Genomic DNA, 20184 nt, shown 5'->3' with positions numbered 1-20184 from the left:
AGCATCTAAACTGTGATATGAGATTTTTCATTATCTGAAAGACACACTGTCTGATCTTGGAACTTGCTGATGGGGTGACTTGTTGAAAAGAATAGGTCAGTTGGTGACACAGTCCCACAGTCATGGATCCCCCATGGCTGGGCTGCTGGAGGAAAGAGTTCTCTTGTGCCACATTCAGAAAGACCCCATTCTCAGGATAGGGTCAGATGGAAGAACTCAAAACTCCCCTGTGTGTGAGTGGTTATTCTATCAGTGGCACTTCCTTACGCAGAGAGCTCCCACTAGGTCAGAGGCTGAATTGTCCTGGACAGACCTGGTCTTCTTCCCCTGGGAAGGATTTGTGCCAAAGGAAGACTAGAGGTATATGATGCAGGGATAGAATGCTAGGGAATCTTCTCTAGTCTTCAGGGAAGATGTCCCAAGTTGGAGACTTCATGTCATCTGTGAATTCTACCAACTGTGCCCAAAAATAGCATACACACTGGCATGTGATGATTGACATCTCCCCTTGGGAATGTGGCATAATATATCAAACTGATACCTTGGATGCTAAAAACTGTGGGAATGAAAGACTCATATAAAAGCAAATTACCAAGTGAGCATTTGAATTGAATTGCCATGTGCCTTACCCAGTGGGCAGCACACACTAGAGACTTCACTCATCTGTATTTGGATTGAAAATGGCCCAAGGAGGAAAAAAAAAAAAAAAAAAAAAAAAAAAAAAAAAAAAAACAATAAAAGCAACAACTAGAGCCCTAGGCAGTTTACTGTAGCTAGAATTCCACAGTTTGGTGGTGGAGTCGAGACAGATGATAGTAGCACTTTAAACTATGTGTGGGTGTGTTGGGGTAAACATTTAGAAAGAAAACCTAAGTGCAAACTACCTTCCTTTTTCTCTGTAACATCCATCCCCATTCTCCTCTCCTTCCACATGCTAGACTTGGACAGAATTTCCATGTGGTCTGACATGAAGTGTTGGGGTGGAGGAAGTTGGAAGATCTTTGTGTTGGTGCTTATTGGAAATACACTGTGTGGTTTTTCATATATGGGCACCCATCTATACCAAACTTTCTCTCCATTTCCCGTTTTTAGCTCATCTGGTCACCTGCCTCTGCTTCCAGTTTTGTGTAATTGTCTTTGCCGGATGCACAAAGCTAATATTTTTCCCCAAATTCTGGCTTCCCTGGCTAGGTTGCTGTATGTTTTGTTGTTATGTATTTATTGTTTTAAAATGAAAGAGATATTGGGCCAGCACTGTGGCATGGAGGGTTAAAGCCCCAGCCTGCAGCACCAGAATCCCATATGGGCACCGGTTCTAGTCCTGGCTGCTCCTCTTCTGATCCAGCTTTCTGATATGGCCTGGGAAAGCATTAGAAGATGGCCCAAGTCCTTGGGCCCCTGAACCCGTGTCGGAGATCTGTAAGAAGCTCCTGGCTCCAGCTCAGCTCAGCTCTGGCCTTTGCAGTCATTTGGGGAGTGAACCAGCAGAATGGAAGACCTCTCTACCTATATTTCTCTCTGTGTGTAACTCTGACTTTCAAATAAATAAAATAATTCTTTTAAAAAAATGATCAGCATAGCCCTGACTGTTAATGAACAACTTAATACATTATCCCTCTTAGTAGTTTTTTTTTTTTTGTCTGTTCTACTTAATATGACTGGTTTAATTCTGTAATTAATACACAGTTATTCTTAAGTGTTGAAATTTAACTGAAATGTGATCCCTGTTAAACATAAGAGTGGGAATAAGAGAGGGAAGAGATGTACAATTTGGGACATGCTCAAGCTGACCTGCCCCAAATGGTAGAGTTAGAAACATACCAGGGGACTCCAATTTAATCCCATCAAGGTGGCATGTACCAATGCCATCTCACTAGGCCCAGTGATCAATTTCAGTTCACAATTGATCATAATGATAGGACTAAGAGCCAAAGGGAGCACATAAACAAGTCTAGTACCTGCTAATACTAACCGATAGAATAAATAAAGGGGAGAGTGGTCCAACGTGGGAAGCGAGATACTCAGCAGACTCATAGAATGACGGATGTCCTAAACAGCACTCTGGCCTCAGAATCAACCCTAAAGGCATTCCGATCTGGCTGAAAAGCCCATGAGAGTATTTCAGGCATGGAAAGCCAAGACACTCTGGCAAAAAAAAAAAAAAAAAAAAAAAAAAAAAAAAAAAAAAAAAAAAAAAAACAACAACAACAACAACTAGATGAAAGATCTCTGTGAGTGAGATCCCAGTAGAAAGAACAGGTCTTCAAAGAAGGAGGTACCTTTCTCTGAAGGGAGGAGAGAACCTCCACTTTGACTAGGACCTTGTCTAAACAAGATAAGAGTCGGAGAACTCAAGGGGCTTCCATAGCCTTGGAAACTCATGACTGGTGCATAGGGAGATTACTGATGCCATAAACAGGAGTGTCAATTTGTAAAGTCAACAACAGAAGTCACTGTGCACTTACTCCTCATGTAGGATCTCTGTCCTTAATGTGCTGTACATTGAGATTTAATGCTATAACGAGTACTCAAACAGTATATTTTATTTTGTGTTTCTATGGGGGTGCAAACTGTTGAAATCTTTACTTAATGTATACTAAACTGATCTTCTGCAAAAAAAAAAAAAAAAGAATAAGAAGAAATTATCAATTCCCAACTTGACTCTCACTGGGATTAAACATGACAATAGGTCTGATCTGATTTCATCATCATTTAAAAAATCATCTATTATTTTTCACTTTATGTTTCTGTGTGGGAGCAAACTGTTGAAATCTTTACTTAATGTATGCTAAACTGATCTTCTGTATATAAAGAGAATCGAAAATGAATCCTCATGTGAATGGAAGGGGAGAGGGAGTGGGAAAGGGGAGGGTTGCGGGTGGGAGGGATGTTGTGGGGAGGGGGGAAGCCATTGTAATCCATAAGCCGTACTTTGGAAAGTTATATTCATTAAATAAAAGTTAAAAAAAAAAAGAAAAAGAAAAAAAAATGAAAGAGATACTAATAAGTCTTAAAAGTTCCTTCAGGCATAATATTTTTCCAGTTAATGGCTTAATTTTGGACCATTAATTAGATATTCAATCTGTATTACCTTTGCAACAATAATCTTTTTGACATAGTATCTGGCAAACAGAATAAATTGGTACTACAGTATTTATAGTATTTGGCTCAAAAAGCAGGTTGGTACTACGGTATATGTGTTTCTTTAAGTACTCAGACATGAAAAAGCTAAAAGTTCCAAATGTGAAAATTATGGCTACATGAACCTTAGAAAATAAAAAGTATAAAAGCAATACATGAGCTATGCAGCTCTGTTAGGTGTTTATATGTACAGCTGTGCACAGAAATTATCTTATTTAAGTTGATATGTGGTCTACTCACAGGTTCATTATTTAGAAATATATTACAAAAATATCAATCAACTACCAAAATATTTTATAGTTAGTTTGAAGTTTTTTAAGAGTGTTACTTTTTTGTTTGTGTCTCTGTGTGTGTGTTTCTTGTTTTATTTTTGTTGTACATATAGATCTCTAAATAAAATCACAATATTTAAAACTTTAGGTTCCACATAAAAGAAAGTAATAACTCAGTGTGTGCATGACAACTTGAATGCGTGGGGAAAAAAAAAGGATTTGAAAGAAGATGTCTTGCTCAATCACTGGAGTGATACTTGATTTTGCAAAAAAGAGGATATTTCTCCCAAAACTAGGAGTAGGAAATATACTAATCAGTTAATCTTTATGTTGTATGCTAGCTTACAAAAGGAAATAAGTAATATGAAGTAGAAAAACAATAAAAGCTTTTATGTTGGATTTTGTAAATATTTACAGGGTAACTGTTCTCTAGATGTGATCTTGCCACTTCAAATGGGTGTAATCGGAATAAATGTTGTCTGATAAAGGATCAATAAAATCATTTTTAAGACAGCAAAAAGCTTTAGGAAAAGTGTTCTCTAAATTACCTGAATGAAATGTAGAATTATCTAAGCAAAGTTGAAGATAAAATTGTGTGTGTGTGTTTGTGACTGTGTGTATGTGTTTCCCACATGAGTATACCTCTTTGGAGAAAGAGAAGGAGGGAAGATGCTCTAAAATAGAGGATATCAATGTAGGAAAAAAAAACATATTAAAATGTTAGGGCTTTGAGAGCAGGCTCCATATTTTATTCTACTTAAAATCCACATCTGAAATTAAGGTCTTGTTTGAAACCAATAAGATGCAAAATTTAATAGTGTACCAATAATATGAAAAAGTCGAATAAACAATATTTTAATGCAAAATATTTAAAAATGAAACAAAGCAAAAATTTTAACTAAAGATGTTTTTAAGACCTTGTGTTGCTGTACCACAGAAAGCTGTTTCCAACTATTCTGTCATCTTTTATCTCTGCAAGTACTGCAGACAGCACCAATTCAGTGTAGAAGAGTTGAGCAGGATATAAAGACTGGGAAGTGTGCTGTTTTATATATTACGGTGATTGTGGTTATAGAGCTTTTAATCAACTACTTTTACTGGACCCGAAATATGGGAAAATATTTTAATACATTTAGACAGAGACATACTTTTTCAGTTTGCCTCAAGTTCCAATATGACTCAATGCCTGACTACTGAACATTGTTCCTAACATACAGTTGATAATTGCTGTTTACTTAATGAAAAAAAGATTAAATAAATTAATGTGGTCATTTCCTTCTCCCTATGCATTACTAAGATTTGGCATTCTTTTCAGCTCACTTATTTTCTTTTTGCTGCATAATTTATGGGTTTTCCATATCTCACGTTCTTCCTCAAAGTTGCAAGGGCAGTATAGGGGCATGCTTGGGGACATATTGATGTGCAAAGAAGGCTGTTATAAAAATTTTATGAACAATGTCCCATGTAAAAGATCTTATAATATTAGTTTACCAAAATTGCCAGCTTTCCCCCCACTTTCATAATGACTACAATACTGATAATCTTATTTCTTTTCAATTATTTTATATACACTTTTTATATTTACTCTAAACATTTCTAAATAATCAGCTTCACTATTGAAAAAACCTCTAGTTTCTAACTGTTCCTTCCTAGTATTTTCACATTTGTTTTTAATTTGTTTTTATATTTACTTGTTTGAAAAAATATATGTAGATATATAATCTCTTAAAACTAAGTGGATCTTGGAATTCTCTGTTGTAACTATAAGATGGGGTAGAATAAATATTAATTGGTGATAACCATAATAGTAGTGATACAGCAATTTAACTTTCTCATGGCTTTGATCACATTACCTTTCCTTAAGGCCCCACTGGAATCATATTGATTTTTACAACAAACATAATTTCTTATCCATGAAAGCCTTTTCTTCTGTCTCCATTTTAATGTCTCTCATTATTGTTCTGCTAGACATAGATGATGTGAAGAAAGACACCATTGATTTATTTATATTTTACATAACTAAAATCTGAAGAAAACAAAGGTGAATTTTGATATAGGAAACTTCTAAGTGCCAGATCATATAAATGGATATATGGTCAGGATACATTTTTCAAAGATTTTAAAAATGTTATGTGTAATATTTATTTTTAAGGTAACAAATAGCGTCATTCATAATCCTTGTATAGTTGTGTAATTCTACTTCTTGAAATATTTTTTCATGAAAATATTTCACTTAGATATTTAAATTGTGCATTTGTTGGGACCATTTCACCAACTGGTCCATATCCACATAACTCATGCTTTACAGTCATAGACTAGTGTGACACAGTGTAATAGAAAATGATGCATTGCCTGAATTTAAAGGAACATGGACTATTTCTGGATCTGCCATGCAGCATAAGATCTGTATCACATTTGAAACAAAGCTAACCAAGCATACAGAGCAGAAAGATATCTATAGCATCCATTAATCAGGGAAGAGTATATATATTTTCAGCATCTTACTCTATTTGGTTTGTGTATATTAAGCCTGATACTCAGAGCAAAAATAGCCTTAGTGACCATTCACATCGATGCTTATACCACTATCTTTAGTAGAATCATTTCCTTAAAAAGTCAAAGCAAATTCAATTTGGTTGAAATTCATTAGTTAACATTACATGTTTCACTTTAGTCCATCTTTTGTCAGTGAGGTGCTATTAAATATTCTGCAAAAGCTAATTAGATCCAAAATAATTTTAAACATATTGTTTATAAGAAATGCAGGTATCAATTTAGTTCACATTTGAACTAGGGAGAATAAACAAGATAACAGAATCCACTAAAAGATATATATATATATATATATATATATATTCCCTCCCATGGAAGCCCATTGATTTGGGTACAGCTTTAAAAACTATGAGGCAGAATCTCCTTCCAATCCATGAATTATATTAAGAATACTCAAGTTTTTCTCACATAAGTATATCCTGTTTTTCCTATAGCATTTCTATATCTAAAATCCTTGAATCCCCCTGTTCAAATTTTCAAATCACTCACTAATTAAAGTGCAGTGAGGTAACAACTGCTGACATGTATATTTTCCCCAGAGGGTCTCCACCCCATCATAGAGCAAAGAAGCAAAATATCTGTAACCTAACTGGAAGTAGACATCTGTGATAAAAACCTCACCATCACCCAGGTTTTATTAATACTTTTTTTTTTCGTTGATTTTCCCTTTCTTTTGTGTCATCCTCACATACTCATTCTCTCTTGCCTTCCTTCACAATCCTTCATTTTAGGTTTTCTCGTTATCTAAAAAATTACCTACCACGGTTTCAAGTGTTCTTTTATATAACTAACTCTCAAACTTTCTTCCCCTCGTTGGTCTAGATAAATACACGCAGGTGTGTTTAGGTCAACCGTCGTTAGAAACCAGCTAAATGTGTTATGTTGTACATACTTCTTTTGCCCTGTGACAATCATGCATTCACTGTTCCACAGTTCCTGGTAACCTCCTCACTACTTTCACAACTGACTAGGCAGTGTCATATGAAGAGATGCACACAAGTGAGAAAGAGGAAAATGAGTCTGAGAATGATATTTAGTACTTATTTGGTCTGTTAACTCAATATTATCCTTCACAGTCAGCCTAGAAATAACATTTAACAATTTTCTCTATGATATTTCTGTATGTGCCACTGCCATTTCAGTCACACAACCACACTGAGCCCAGTTTCATTCCATTACTTCACATCCAGTCTCTGCCCTCATCCTTTTCTTGTTATAATCTATTGTAGGCACAAAGGTGGAAATAATCTCTCACACATCTACAATGTTTCTTTTTTCCCCACTGTGTCAGAATGACACTCTTCCATCCTTTTCATTTTAATCTCATCAACTATATTTTTCTCGATACACTTTGTGAACAGTTCATTCAATTCAAAGCAATCTGTTGTTTCAGAGAAATTGGATTGGAAAAAAGAAATTCTCCTTTCTCTTCCCATTCATCTTTCCTTTTCTTTGCCTTCTCTTGCCCTCCCTTTCTCTCTCTTCTTTCCTCCCCCTTCCTTTTTCTTTACTCTTCTCCCTCTCCCCTTCCCATCCATCCTCCCATCTCTTTTTATTTTCATCATTAAAATCTTATTGAATACCTACACTTTTTTATCTTGGAGCTAGAAAATAAATCAGATACAATTCCACTGCAAGGCTTCAAAGTAAGAAATGTGCATTAATCCTCACAGCACATTTGTAAGCGAATAATCTATATTTTATAGAAGAGAGAACTAAGATTGTGAAAGATTGCATCATGCACATAGAGCAGATAATAAACAGATCTGGGATTGAAATCTAAACCTTTCCAATTCCAGAAGCCATATATTTGAAATCCCAATACAGGAAGTTTGGGACACTGAGGGAGAGATTTGAGAACAGAAGAATCTGAGGCACTGAAACATGAAGAGCGAACAGTGGGTTTTGAGGAAGTAAGCTTGGAGGCCTAGGAGAGGATATGTCTGTCCAGCCTTATAGTCCATATTAATCAGGTCACTTTACCTTATGAGCATTGGGAAACCACTGAAGTGCTTTAAATAAGGAGATGATGGCATAGGATTAAAATATTGGAAAGGTAGCATTGAGAACAGGGTGAATGTGGGTGTTCCATCAGTGGAACTAAGACACTGAACTAAGGTGATATGATTCAATAAACTTAGATATAAAACAATAGGATTCTCTGATGGATCCCATGTACAGATGAAAGGTTAGGAGTTTTTAAGGATGACTCAGAGGATTCTGCTTCCCATATGAGGTAAAAACCACTTTTGACTTAGTTTGGAATGTCGAGGTGAAATGATAAACACATGTGCATGTGTGAGGAAGAAAAAAATAAAAAGTGATAAGGACCAAGTTACAAAGAGATACAGGATCAATGGCTAGATAGAGAGGGGTAATCTAGGAAAAGGGACAATGAAAAGAAAACCAGAAACAAAACTATATCAAGGAAACGAATGGAAGCAGAAGGAAGATTTTTCAAAGAAGGAGTGGTGAATTGTATCAAATAGTGTTGAAATTAACACTGAAGGCTGGCACCGCAGCTCACTAGGCTAATCCTCCATCTGCGGTGCCGGCACTCTGGGTTCTATTCCCTGTCGGCGTTCAAGATTCTGTCCTGGTTGCTCCTCTTCTAGTCCAGCTCTCTGCTCTGGCCTGGGAAGGCAGTGGAGGATGGCCCAGGTACTTGGGCCCTGCACCCTCATGGGAGACCAGGAGGAAGCACCTGGCTGTTGGCTTCGGGTCTGTGCAGCACGCTGGCCATAGTGGCCATTTGAGGCGGTGAACCAACGGAAGGAAGACCTTTCTCTCTGTCTCTCTCTGTCTCTCTTGCTGTCTAACTCTGCCTGTCCAAAAAAAAAAAAAAAAAAGAAAAGAAATTAACACTGAAAATGCCCATCAAATTAACTCATGATCATTTCTAACCTTTCTAACCTTAGCAAGAGATGTTTGAACTCAAGGTTGCAGAAATCAGCTGAGAATGGATGAAGTTAGGAAGTGGAACTGGAAGAGCAAGGAATGTTTCTGTAGAGAGACTATGGTGCCCATCAGGGGATCATAGCTTTTTTCCATTTTTCTTAACATCTTATTGAAAGATAATTCCATGCTGGAAACAATCTCAGAATGTAGAATAACAATTTTCATATGTCTATTTGACTATTGTTATTTTCACAAAAGATTTATGTATTTTTTAAAAGGCTGAGCAAAAGAGAGAGGGGAGAAGGGAGATACAGGGAGAGAGCAAGAGCCCAAGAGGGATCTTTCCTTGCTGATTCATTCCTCATATGGCCACAAAAACTAAATCAGGACCAGGCTAAAGACAGGAGCCAGAAACTCCACCCAGGTTCTCCACATGTGTGGCAGGGGTCCAATAACTTGAGCTATCCTCTGCTGCCTTCCCAGGTGCCTTACAAGAAGCTGGAACTTCCAACTAGAAGTTTCATATGGGATGCCAACATCACAAGCAGTGGCCTCACTTTCTGTGCCACAGCTCTGGCCCCTAACTACTTGCCCTTTTTTTTCACTATTATAATTCTTTCAAATGTGTAGACAAACATCTATTGATCAATTAGTCATAAACTATTTATTACATATATTGTATTAATGAAGCAGTTTATTTTACTGGAACCAGCTCTCTTTCAGAATTTAATTTTATATTTTCATTCAAATGATAATCTTTTTAAAAAAGATTTATTTATGTATTTGAGAGACAGAGATACAGACAGAGAGAGGGAGAGACAGAGAGAGAGGTTTCCATCCACTGGTTCACTCCCCAAATGGCTGCAATGGCCAGAGCTGTCCCTATCTGAATCAAGAGCCAGGAGCTTCTTCTGGGTCTCCCACATAAGTGCAGGGGCCCAAACACTTGGGCCATCTTCCACTGCTTTCCCAGGCCATTAGCAGAGAGCTAGACTGGAAGAGGAGGAGCCAGGACCCAAATCGGCACCCATATGGAATGCTGGCACCATAGGTGGAGGCTTAACCTGCTATGCCACAGTGCCAGCCCTAAATTATAATCCTAAAATAGCGATCAATCATGTTTTAGATAATCTGATGTAGCACTAAGTGCTGCCGTGAAATTTCAGTGCCCAGATTTGCATAGGTCATTTGCAGTTTATTTTTCTCATATGAAGATATGGTTTTCCATGTGAACAATTCTCAACTGAACCAAAAAGAAGAAAGTTTGTGATAACTGAATTCATGTACACTCGTGGTATGCAAACCTGTGGACCAGATAAGGCCGCTCTGTTAATAGATTCACATTCAATTCAAAAGAATTAGATCCTTCTGCATAGGCACCAAGTTTTTAAAATAGCATATAATTTTGTAACTAGATTTATATAGAGAAGAATGAGATTAGATCCATACCTCTCACCATATACAAAAGTCAACTCAATGTGGTTCAAAAACCTCAACTAACTGAGCACCAAAAAGGAAACCTGTTAAAGTGAAATGAAGACTATGAGAAACGGTGACTTGATCAGCCCTCGCCCTGACTGTTGATGAACAACTTAATATGTTATCCCTCTTAGTATTTTTTTTGTTTGTTCTACTTAATACTTTTGGTTGAATACTGTAATCAATCCACAATTCTTCTTAAGTGCTGAATCTTAACTGAAAAATAATCGCTGTTAAATATAAGAGTGGGAATAAGAGAGGGAAGAAATGTGCAATTCGGGACATGCTCAAGCTGACTTGCACCAAACAGTAGAGTTAGAAACATACCAGGGGATTCCAATTCAATCCCATCCAGGTGGCATGTACCAATGCCATCTCACTAGTTCCAGTGATCAATTTCTGTTCACAATTGATCATAATGATAGGAGTAAGAGCCAAAGGGATCACATAAAGAATAGTGTCTGCAAATACTAGCTGATAGAATCAAAAAGGGAGAGAACGATCCAACATGGGAAGTGAGATACACAGCAGACTCATAGAATGGCAGATGTCCTAAACAGCACTCTGGCCTCAGAATCAGCCCTTAAGGCATGCGGATCTGGCTGAACAGCACATGAGAGTATTTCAGGCATGGAAAGCCAAGACACTCTGGGGAAAAAAAACCTAAATGAAAGATCTCCACAAGTGAGATCCCAGTGGAAAGAATGGGTCATCAAAGAAGGAGGTACCTTTCTCTGAAGGGAGGAGAGAACTTCCACTTTGACCATGGCCTTGTCTAAATATGATCAGAGTCGGTGAACTCAGGGGGCTTCCATAGCCTTGGAAGCTCATGACAGGAGCCTAGGGTGATTACTGAGGCCATAAACAAGAGTGTCCATTTGTGCACTTACTCCTCATATAGGATCTCTGTCCTTAGTGTGCTGTACATTGAGATTGAATGCTATAACTAGTACTCAAACAGTATTTTTCACTTTATGTTTCTGTGTGGGAGCACACTGTTGAAATCTTTACTTAATGTATGCTAAACTGATCTTCTGTATATAAAGAGAATCGAAAATGAATCTTGATGTGAATGGAAGGGGAGAGGGAGTGGGAAAGGGGAGGGTTGCAGGTGGGAGGGACGTTATGGGGGGGGAAGCCATTGTAATCCATATTCTGTACTTTGGAAATTTATATTCATCAAATAAAAGTTAAAAATGAATAAATAAATAAAAAAGAAAAAATAAGTTAATTAATTAAAAAAAAACTCAATTTAAGACATGAGACTATGACATTGCTGGAAGAATGCACAGAGGGAACACTCCAAGACATTAGTATAGGGTAGGACTTCTTGGGAAAGATCCCCAAACACAGTGGGCAAAATCAAAAGTAAATAAATGGGACTATATCAAACTTGGAAGCTTTTACACAGCAAGGGAATCAATAGAATAGAGATATCCAGCAGAATGGGAAAAATATTTGCAAACCACCTATCTGGCAAAGGGATTAATATCCTGAACTATATTAAGAACTTAAAAATTCAACAAAAACAACAAAAAGCAGCCAATCCAGTTGAGAAATGGGGAAAGGACTTTAATAGACAGTTTTCAAAAGAAGAAACACAAATGGCCAACAAATATATGAAAAAATGCTCAACATCACTAGGCATCAGGAGAATGCAATTCAAAATGACGATGAGCTATCACCCCACTGCTGTGAGAATGGCTAAAATCCAAAACACGGAGAGGAAAAATGCTGGCGAGAATGTCAACAATGGGAAACACTCATACATTGTTAGTGAGAATGTAAATTAATGCAGCCACTGTGGAAAGCTGTGTGGATATTTCTTAAAAAGACTAGAAATAGACTTGCTATATGATCAAGCAAGCCTACTACTGGGTATATATCTAAAACAGTTAAATACTGTGTATCAAAGGGATACCTGTACCACCACATTCATAACAGCACTGTTCACAATAGCCAAAATTTGGAATCAACCAAGATGTTTATCATCAGATGAGTGGATAAAGCAAATGTGGTATATATACACAATGGAATATTATTCAACCATTAAAAAAAGGAAATTCTACCATTTGCAGCAAAATGGACAAAACTGGAGGACACCATGTTGAGTGAAATAAGCCAGACCCAAAAAGACAAATACTGCATATTCTACCTTGTACGAGGGAACTAAAATCTAAGAAAAAAAAAAGAAATGTCTGTATACTAGTATTGATGCAAGTATAATTTTGTAAAACATGTTTTATACTTTAGTGAAACCAATGGTTAAGAATGATGTATTGTTATAGTTTCAATGATCTGTGATTACCCTAACATTTACTGTATATGGGTGAAATGCTTATTTTCCCATGCAATTATTATTTGTCTATATTCTCACTAAACTAAGATCTTTTTGCTTTTTACTTCTTTTTTTATAGAATGCTTTTTTAAAAAAAAAATTTATTTGACAGAGAGTTATAGAGAGTGAGAGAGAGAGAGAAAGGTCTTCCTTCTGTTGGTTCACACCTCAAATGGCCGCTACGGCGGTGCTGTGCAGATCCAAAGCCAGGAGCCAGGTGCTTCCTCCTGGTCTCCCATGCAGGTGCAGGAGCCCAAGCACTTGGGCCATCCTCCACTGCCCTCCCAGGCCACAGCAGAGAGCTGGACTGGAAGAAGAGCAACCAGGACTAGAAGCCGGTGGCCATATGGGATGCCAGGGCCGCAGGCGAAGGATTAACCAAGTGAGCCATGGCGTAGGCCCCTGGTTTTTACTTCTTAAACTTTAAACTTATTATTTGATGAAGTATTAAGCCTTTTTACTGTAATGTAAATTTAAAACAGGTTATCTTTAAAAAAAAAAAGAAGAAGAAAGAGAAGAAAGGAGGACAGAAGGGAAAGAGAGAGAGAGACAGGGAGGGCAGAAGGGAATATCATTATGTTCTTAGAATTGTATCTACAAAGCACATTGAATCTGTTAAAAACTAATTAAAGTTTAAAAGAAAAAGAAAAAAGTAAAATAGCAAGAAAAGTAATGAATACACATGGAAAAGTTATTTTCCATTCTTTTTTTTTTTTTTGGAATTTTTTTTAACTTTTATTTAATGAATATAAATTTCCAAAGTATGATTTATGGATTACAATGGCTTCCCCCACATACCGTCCCTCCCACCCACTACCCTCCCCTTTCCCACTCCCTCTCCCCTTCCATTCACATCAAGATTCATTTTCGATTATCTTAATATACAGAAGATCAGCTTAGTATACATTAAGTAAGGATTTCAACAGTTTGCTCCCACACAGAAACATAAAGTGAAAAATAATAGATGATTTTTTTTAAATGATGATGAAATCAGAGCAGACCTATTGTCATGTTTAATCCCAGTGAGAGTCAAGTTGGGAGTTCATAATTTCTTCTTCTTTCTTTTTTTTTTTTTTTTTTTTTTTTACAGAGGATCAATTTAGTATACATTAAGTAAAGATTTCAACAGTTTGCACCCCCATAGAAACACAAAGTGAAATATATTGTTTGAGTACTCGTTATAGCATTAAATCTCAATGCACAGCATATTAAGGACAGAGATCCTACATGAGGAGTAAGTGCACAGTGACTTCTGTTGTTGACTTTACCAATTGACACTCCTGTCTATGGCATCAGTAGTCTCCCTATGCTCCAGTCATGAGTTTCCAAGGCTATGGAAGCCCTCTGAGTTCTCCGATTGTTATCTTGTTTAGACAAGGTCATAGTCAAAGTGGAGGTTCTCTCCTCCCTTCAGAGAAAGGTACCTCCTCCTTTGAAGACCTGTTCTTTCTACTGGGATCTCACTCACAGAGATCTTTTGCCAGAGTGTCTTGGCTTTCCATGCCTGAAATACTCTCATGGGCTTTTCAGCCAGATCCGAATGCCTTTAGGGCTGATTCTGAGGCCAGAGTGCTATTTAGGACATCTGCCATTCTATGAGTCTGCTGAGTATCTCACTTCCCATGTTGGATCACTCTCCCCTTTATTTATTCCATCGGTTAGTGTTAGCAGGTACTAGACTTGTTTATGTGCTCCCTTTGACTCTTAGTCCTTTCATTATGATCAATTGTGAACTGAAATTGATCACTGGGCCTAGTGAGATGGCATTGGTACATGCCACCTTGATGGGATTGAATTGAAATCCCCTGGTATGTTTTTAACTCTATCATTTGGGGCAAGTCAGCTTGAGCATGTCCCAAATTATACATCTCTTCCCTCTCTTATTCCTACTCTTATGTTTAACAGGGATCACATTTCAGTTAATTTTTAACACTTAAGAATAACTGTGTATTAATTACAGAATTAAACCAGTCATATTAAGTAGAACAGACAAAAAAACTACTAAGAGGGATAACATATTAAGTTGTTCATTAACAGTCAGGGCTATGCTGATCAAGTCACCGTTTCCCATAGTGTCCATTTCACTTAAGGAGGTTTCCTTTTTGGTGTTCAGTCAGTTGTCACCGATCAGGGAGAACATATGGTATTTGTCCCTTTGGGACTGGCTTATTTCACTCAGCATGATGTGTTCCAGATTCCTCCATTTTGTTGCAAATGACTGGATTTCGTTGTTTCTTACTGCGGTATAGTATTCTAAAGAGTACATATCCCATAATTTCTTTATCCAGTCTACCGTTGATGGGCATTTAGGTTGGTTCCAGGTCTTAGCTATTGTGAATTGAGCTGTGATAAACATTAAGGTGCAGACCGCTTTTTTGTTTGCCAATTTCATTTCCTTTGGGTAAATTCCAAGGAGTGGGATGGCTGGGTCGAACGGTAGGGTTATCTTCAGGTTTCTGAGGAATCTCCAGACTGACTTCCATAGTGGCTTGACCAGTTTGCATTCCCACCAACAGTGGGTTAGTGTCCCTTTTTCCCCACCTCCTCGCCAGCATCTGTTGTTGGTAGATTTCTGAATGTGAGCCATTCTACCCGGGGTGAGGTGAAACCTCATTGTGGTTTTGATTTGCATTTCCCTGATTGCTAATGACCTTGAACATTTTTTCATGTGCCTGTTGGCCATTTGGATTTCCTCTTTTGAAAAATGTCTATTGAGGTCCTTGGCCCATCTCTTAATTGGGTTGTTGATAGGCAGAGTTAGTGAGAGAGACAGAGAGACAGAGAGAAAGGTCTTCCTTCCGTTGGTTCACACCTCAAATGGCTGCTACGGCCGGTGCTGCACCGATCCGAAGCCAGGAGCCAGGAGCCAGGTGCTTCCTCTTGGTCTCCCATGGGGTGCAGGGCCCAAGCACTTGGGCCATCCTCCACTGCACTCTTGGGCCAGAGCAGAGAGCTGGACTGGAAGAGGGGCAACCAGGACAGAATCTGGCGCCCCAACCAGGACTAGAACCCGGGTTGCTGGCGCTGCAGGCAGAGGATTAGCCAAGTGAGCCACGGTGCTGGCCAACTTTCCATTCTAATATCCGGTGATAACTAGTTGTGATACCTTTAGTGCAGACGTTATAACAGCAATGTGAACATTTTATTCAAAGGAAAAATGTAGCTTTAAAGAGTCAATTGCAAGGGGCCTGCACTGTGCCGTAGAGGGTTGGGCCTTCACCTGCAGCTCCTGCATCCCTCAAGTTCAAGTCCCAGCTTCTCTGCTTCTGATTCAGCTCCATACTCAGGGCCTGGGAAAGCAGTGGAAGTTGGCCCAAGTCCTTGGGCTACAGCACCCATATGGGAAACTCGGAAGAAGCTCCTGGTTCCTGGCTTAGGATCAACCCAGCTCTGCCTGTTGCAGCCACTTGGGAAGTGAATCAGCAGGTGGAAGGCCTCTCTGTCTCTTACTTTCTCTATTCATGTATTTATTATTATAATACTTCTATTCCTTTCACCTTTCTTCATTTTATTCATTTTATTCATGTGAATTTTCCAGATGGGGGACACTAGTACAAAATTGTCTTTGGAAACATTAGGAGTCTCAAAAATAGAGGAAAAAGGACAATTGCTAAAGAACATTTTTCTTCATTAGTAGATTAATTCTGGACCTAATGTTTATTATTGTACATGTGAATGTATATTATACAGTTAAACTGACAACATATAAAAATGAGCAAATGCATTTACATAATCTTAGTCATGTACATTTCATTTAATATTTTTAACCTTAACAAATGAAAGTATTTTGCTACATCCTTCATGTCCTAGCTGACAAATACGAGATCTATTCTGATTTTCGTAGACTTCTTTAAGAGTGTGACACCAGCATATATCACCTCTTGCTTTAATGTTCTCTCAGTGAAGCCATCCCATGCTACAGAACAACCTTGAAAACAACAACATGCTAAAATTTTAAAGATAGCCTCCTTCTAGCAATAAGACTTTCTTCAGAAGTAGAACCTTTTCTAAACATATTAATATTTTCAAAAAGATGATAACCCTGTCAGGGATTAGACCGTCTCTAGGGTTAAAACCATAATCTGGTAAATAACTTCAACAGAGGATCTCTTTCTCCCTGAATAGGAAACTTTCTCATCAGGGAATCCCACAGATACTCGTTTCTTCAAAGACGGGACCATTAAAACATGTCAGAATCTTCAAAGTGGGAAACATGCCACCCCTTAGCAAAATGAAGTCCTTTAAAGTAGAAGCCCAACAGCATTCCGAGGGCTCTGAAGGAAAACTCCCAGAGCTCTACAAAATACTGCTTCCAGTGCCCAACCCTCAGATTTTAATTTAAAAATGCTATGCAGATAGCATGCAATCTACTTTTTCAAATAGACTATTTTTAAGATTAGTTTTAGGCTCGTGGCAAAACTGAATGGAAATGGAGACTTCTATATTCCCCTGCCTCCATGCATGTGTAGCCTCCCCCATTATCAAAATCCTCCCCCACCAGAGTGGACAGTGACAACTGGTGATCTTTCATTGATTAAGTAGTTTAACTTATATTGCATGGTTTACATCAGGGTTCACTCTTGATGTAATGCACCCTGTGCATTAAAAACATATAATGACTTGCATGCATTTACTGTTACAGTAACATGCAGAGTAGTTACACTGGGCTGAGTACTGTCTGGTTCACCTATACATCTCTCAATCTCTCTAATACCTGGCAATCACTGATCTTTTTTTTGGACAGGCAGAGTGGATAGTGAGAGAGAGAGAGACAGAGAGAAAGGTCTTCCTTTGCCATTGGTTCACCCTCCAATGGCCGCTGCGGCCGGTGCACTGCGCCAATCAGAAGTCAGGAGATAGGTGCTTCTCCTGGTCTCCCATGAGGTGCAGGGTACAAGCAGTTGGGCCATCCTCCACTGCACTCCCGGGCCACAGCAGAGAGCTGGCCTGGAAGAGGGGGCAACCGGGACAGAATCTGGTGCCCCAACCGGAACTAGAACCCAGTGTGCCGGTGCCGCAGGCGGAGGATTAGCCTATTGAGCCACGGCACCAGCCCAATCCCTGATCCTTTTACTGCCACCATAGTTCTGCCCCTTCCAGAGTCCCATGTTCTTGGAGTCATAGAGTATGTAGCCTTTTCATTATTAGTATTAGTATTCATTAGGTCTTTAGGCTACTTTCACTTAGGCAAATGCATTTAAAGGTACTCCATCTCTATTCAAAACCTGTTAACTAGTTTATTTTTTTATTTTCTTTTTTTAACTTTTATTTAGTAAATATAAATTTCAAAAGTACAGTTTATGGATTACAATGGCTTTTCCCCGACATAACGTCCCTCCCACCCGCAACCCTCCTATCTCCCACTCCCTCTCCCATTCCATTCTTCATCAAGATTCATTTTCAATTATTTTTATATACAGAAGATCAATTTAGTATATATTAAGTAAAGATTTCATCAGTTTGCACCCACACAGAACATAAAGTGTAAAATACTGTTTGAGTACTAGTTATAGCATTAATTCACATTGAACAACACAGTAAGGACAGAGATCCCACATGAGGAGTAAGTGCAGAGTGACTCCTGTTGTTGACTTAACAAATTGACACTCTTGTTTATGGCCTCAGTAATCACCCTAGGCTCTTGTCATGAGCTGCCAAGGCTATGGAAGCCCCCTGAGTTCACCGACTCTGATCATATTTAGACAAGGCCATGGTCAAAGTGGAAGTTCTCTCCTCCCTTCAGAGAAAGGTACCTCCTTCTTTGATGGCCCATTCTTTCTACTGGGATCTCACTTGCAGAGATCTGTCATTTAGGTTTGTTGATATTGTGTCTGTGTGTGTGTGTGTGTGTGTGTGTGTTTCCAGAGTGTCTTGGCTTTCCATGCCTGAAATACTCTTATGGGCTCTTCAGCCAGATCCGAATGCCTTAAGGGCTGATTCTGAGGCCAGAGTGCTTCATCCAGGTCTCCCACATGGATGGCAAGCCCCAAGCACGTGGGCCATATTTTGTTGCTTTTCCCAGGCCATAAGCAGGGAGCTAGATTGAAGTGAAACAACCAGAACATGAAGTAGTGCCCACAGAGGATGTCAGCATCACAGGCAGTAGATTTACCTGCTATGCCACAACACTGGTCCCATCTCCTTGTTTGAATTTGCATTTCTCTGGTGACATCTAATGCGGGGTATCTTTCCATATGTGTATTTGACATCTGTATATATTCCTTGAGAAGATCTTTGTTAACACAGTTGAGCCATTTTTAAATTAAATTTTAAGAATTCTTATTTTTGTAAGGTAGTTCTTTTTCAGACTTTTTTGCAAATATTTCCCCAAGCCTGTGGATTATCTTTCCATTATTTTAACAGTGTTTCCAGAGAAAAATTTGTAATTCTCTTTATTAAATTTATTTGACAGGTAGAGTTATACACAGTGAGAGAGAGAGAGAGAGAAAGGTCTTCCTTGCATTGGTTCACTCCCCAAATGGCCGCTACGGCCGGTGCTGCGCCAATCTGAAGCCAGGAGCCAGGTGCTTCCTCCTGGTCTCGCATGTGGGTGCAGGCTCCCAAGCACTTGGGCCATCCTCCACTGCCCTCTTGGGCCACAGCAGAGAGCTGGACTGGAAGAGGAGCAACCAGGACTAGAATCTGGCACCCATATGGGATGCTGGTGCTGCAGGCAGAGGATTAACCAAGTGAGCCACGACGCCAGCCCCCCAAAATTTTTCATTCTAATGAAATACAGCCTATCAATTCTTTTCTTCAGATCATGCCTTTAATGGACAGCTTGGCATCATGGCCAAACTGAAGTCATATTGGTTCTTCCTAAATTATCTTCTGGGGCATCATAGTTTTGTATTTTGCATCTATATTTATGATCCATTTTGAGTCAATTTTTGTGAAGGATGTAAGGTTGATGTCTAAGTTAAATAGCTGTGTGTGGATATTCAGTTGTTTCAACTATTTTTTTCAAAGAATATATTTTCTAATATTATTTCCTTTGCTTGCTTGTCTATTCTGTTCCATTTGATCTTTTGCCAGTACCATACTGCCTTGATTATCATAGCTTTACGGTAAGTCTTAAAGTTGGATGGTTGCAACCAATCCTTCTGTTCTTCTTCAATATTGTGTTGGCTCTTTTGAGTCTTTTACCTTCTTATATAAACTGTAAAATAAATTTGTAGATGCTCACAAAATAGCATTCTGAGATTATATATATTTATTATATATCATAATATTTTATATTTATATATGTATATAATCAATGTATTATCATATCAATATATTATCATATTGTATTCTGCATCAACTATTAATATTAATTATTAATATCATAAATGATAATTATATGATAAAATATTAATATTGATTGTATTAGTACATGATTTCATTATTATATTGGTATATTATTAATGCATTATATATTATGTATTTATGATATATTATTTAATATATTTATATTATTTATTATAATTATATAATCATATAATGAACCATTAATATTTATTA

The 20184-nt window shown here is 38.1% G+C and overlaps 1 protein-coding gene across 1 annotated transcript in view; it reads left to right on the top strand.

Moving 5' to 3' along the window:
- The window catches only part of LOC149126552 (uncharacterized), a 494872-nt gene that overhangs the window by 23408 nt on the left and 451280 nt on the right, over nt 1–20184 (top strand). The gene's annotated exons all lie outside the window — the stretch shown is intronic.

Source organism: Oryctolagus cuniculus, chromosome 5 (genome assembly GCF_051225735.1).
Source record: "Oryctolagus cuniculus isolate XC-2025 breed Fujian yellow rabbit chromosome 5, ASM5122573v1, whole genome shotgun sequence".
NCBI lineage: Eukaryota > Metazoa > Chordata > Mammalia > Lagomorpha > Leporidae > Oryctolagus > Oryctolagus cuniculus.
This window is presented reverse-complemented; position numbering and strand designations above follow the sequence as displayed.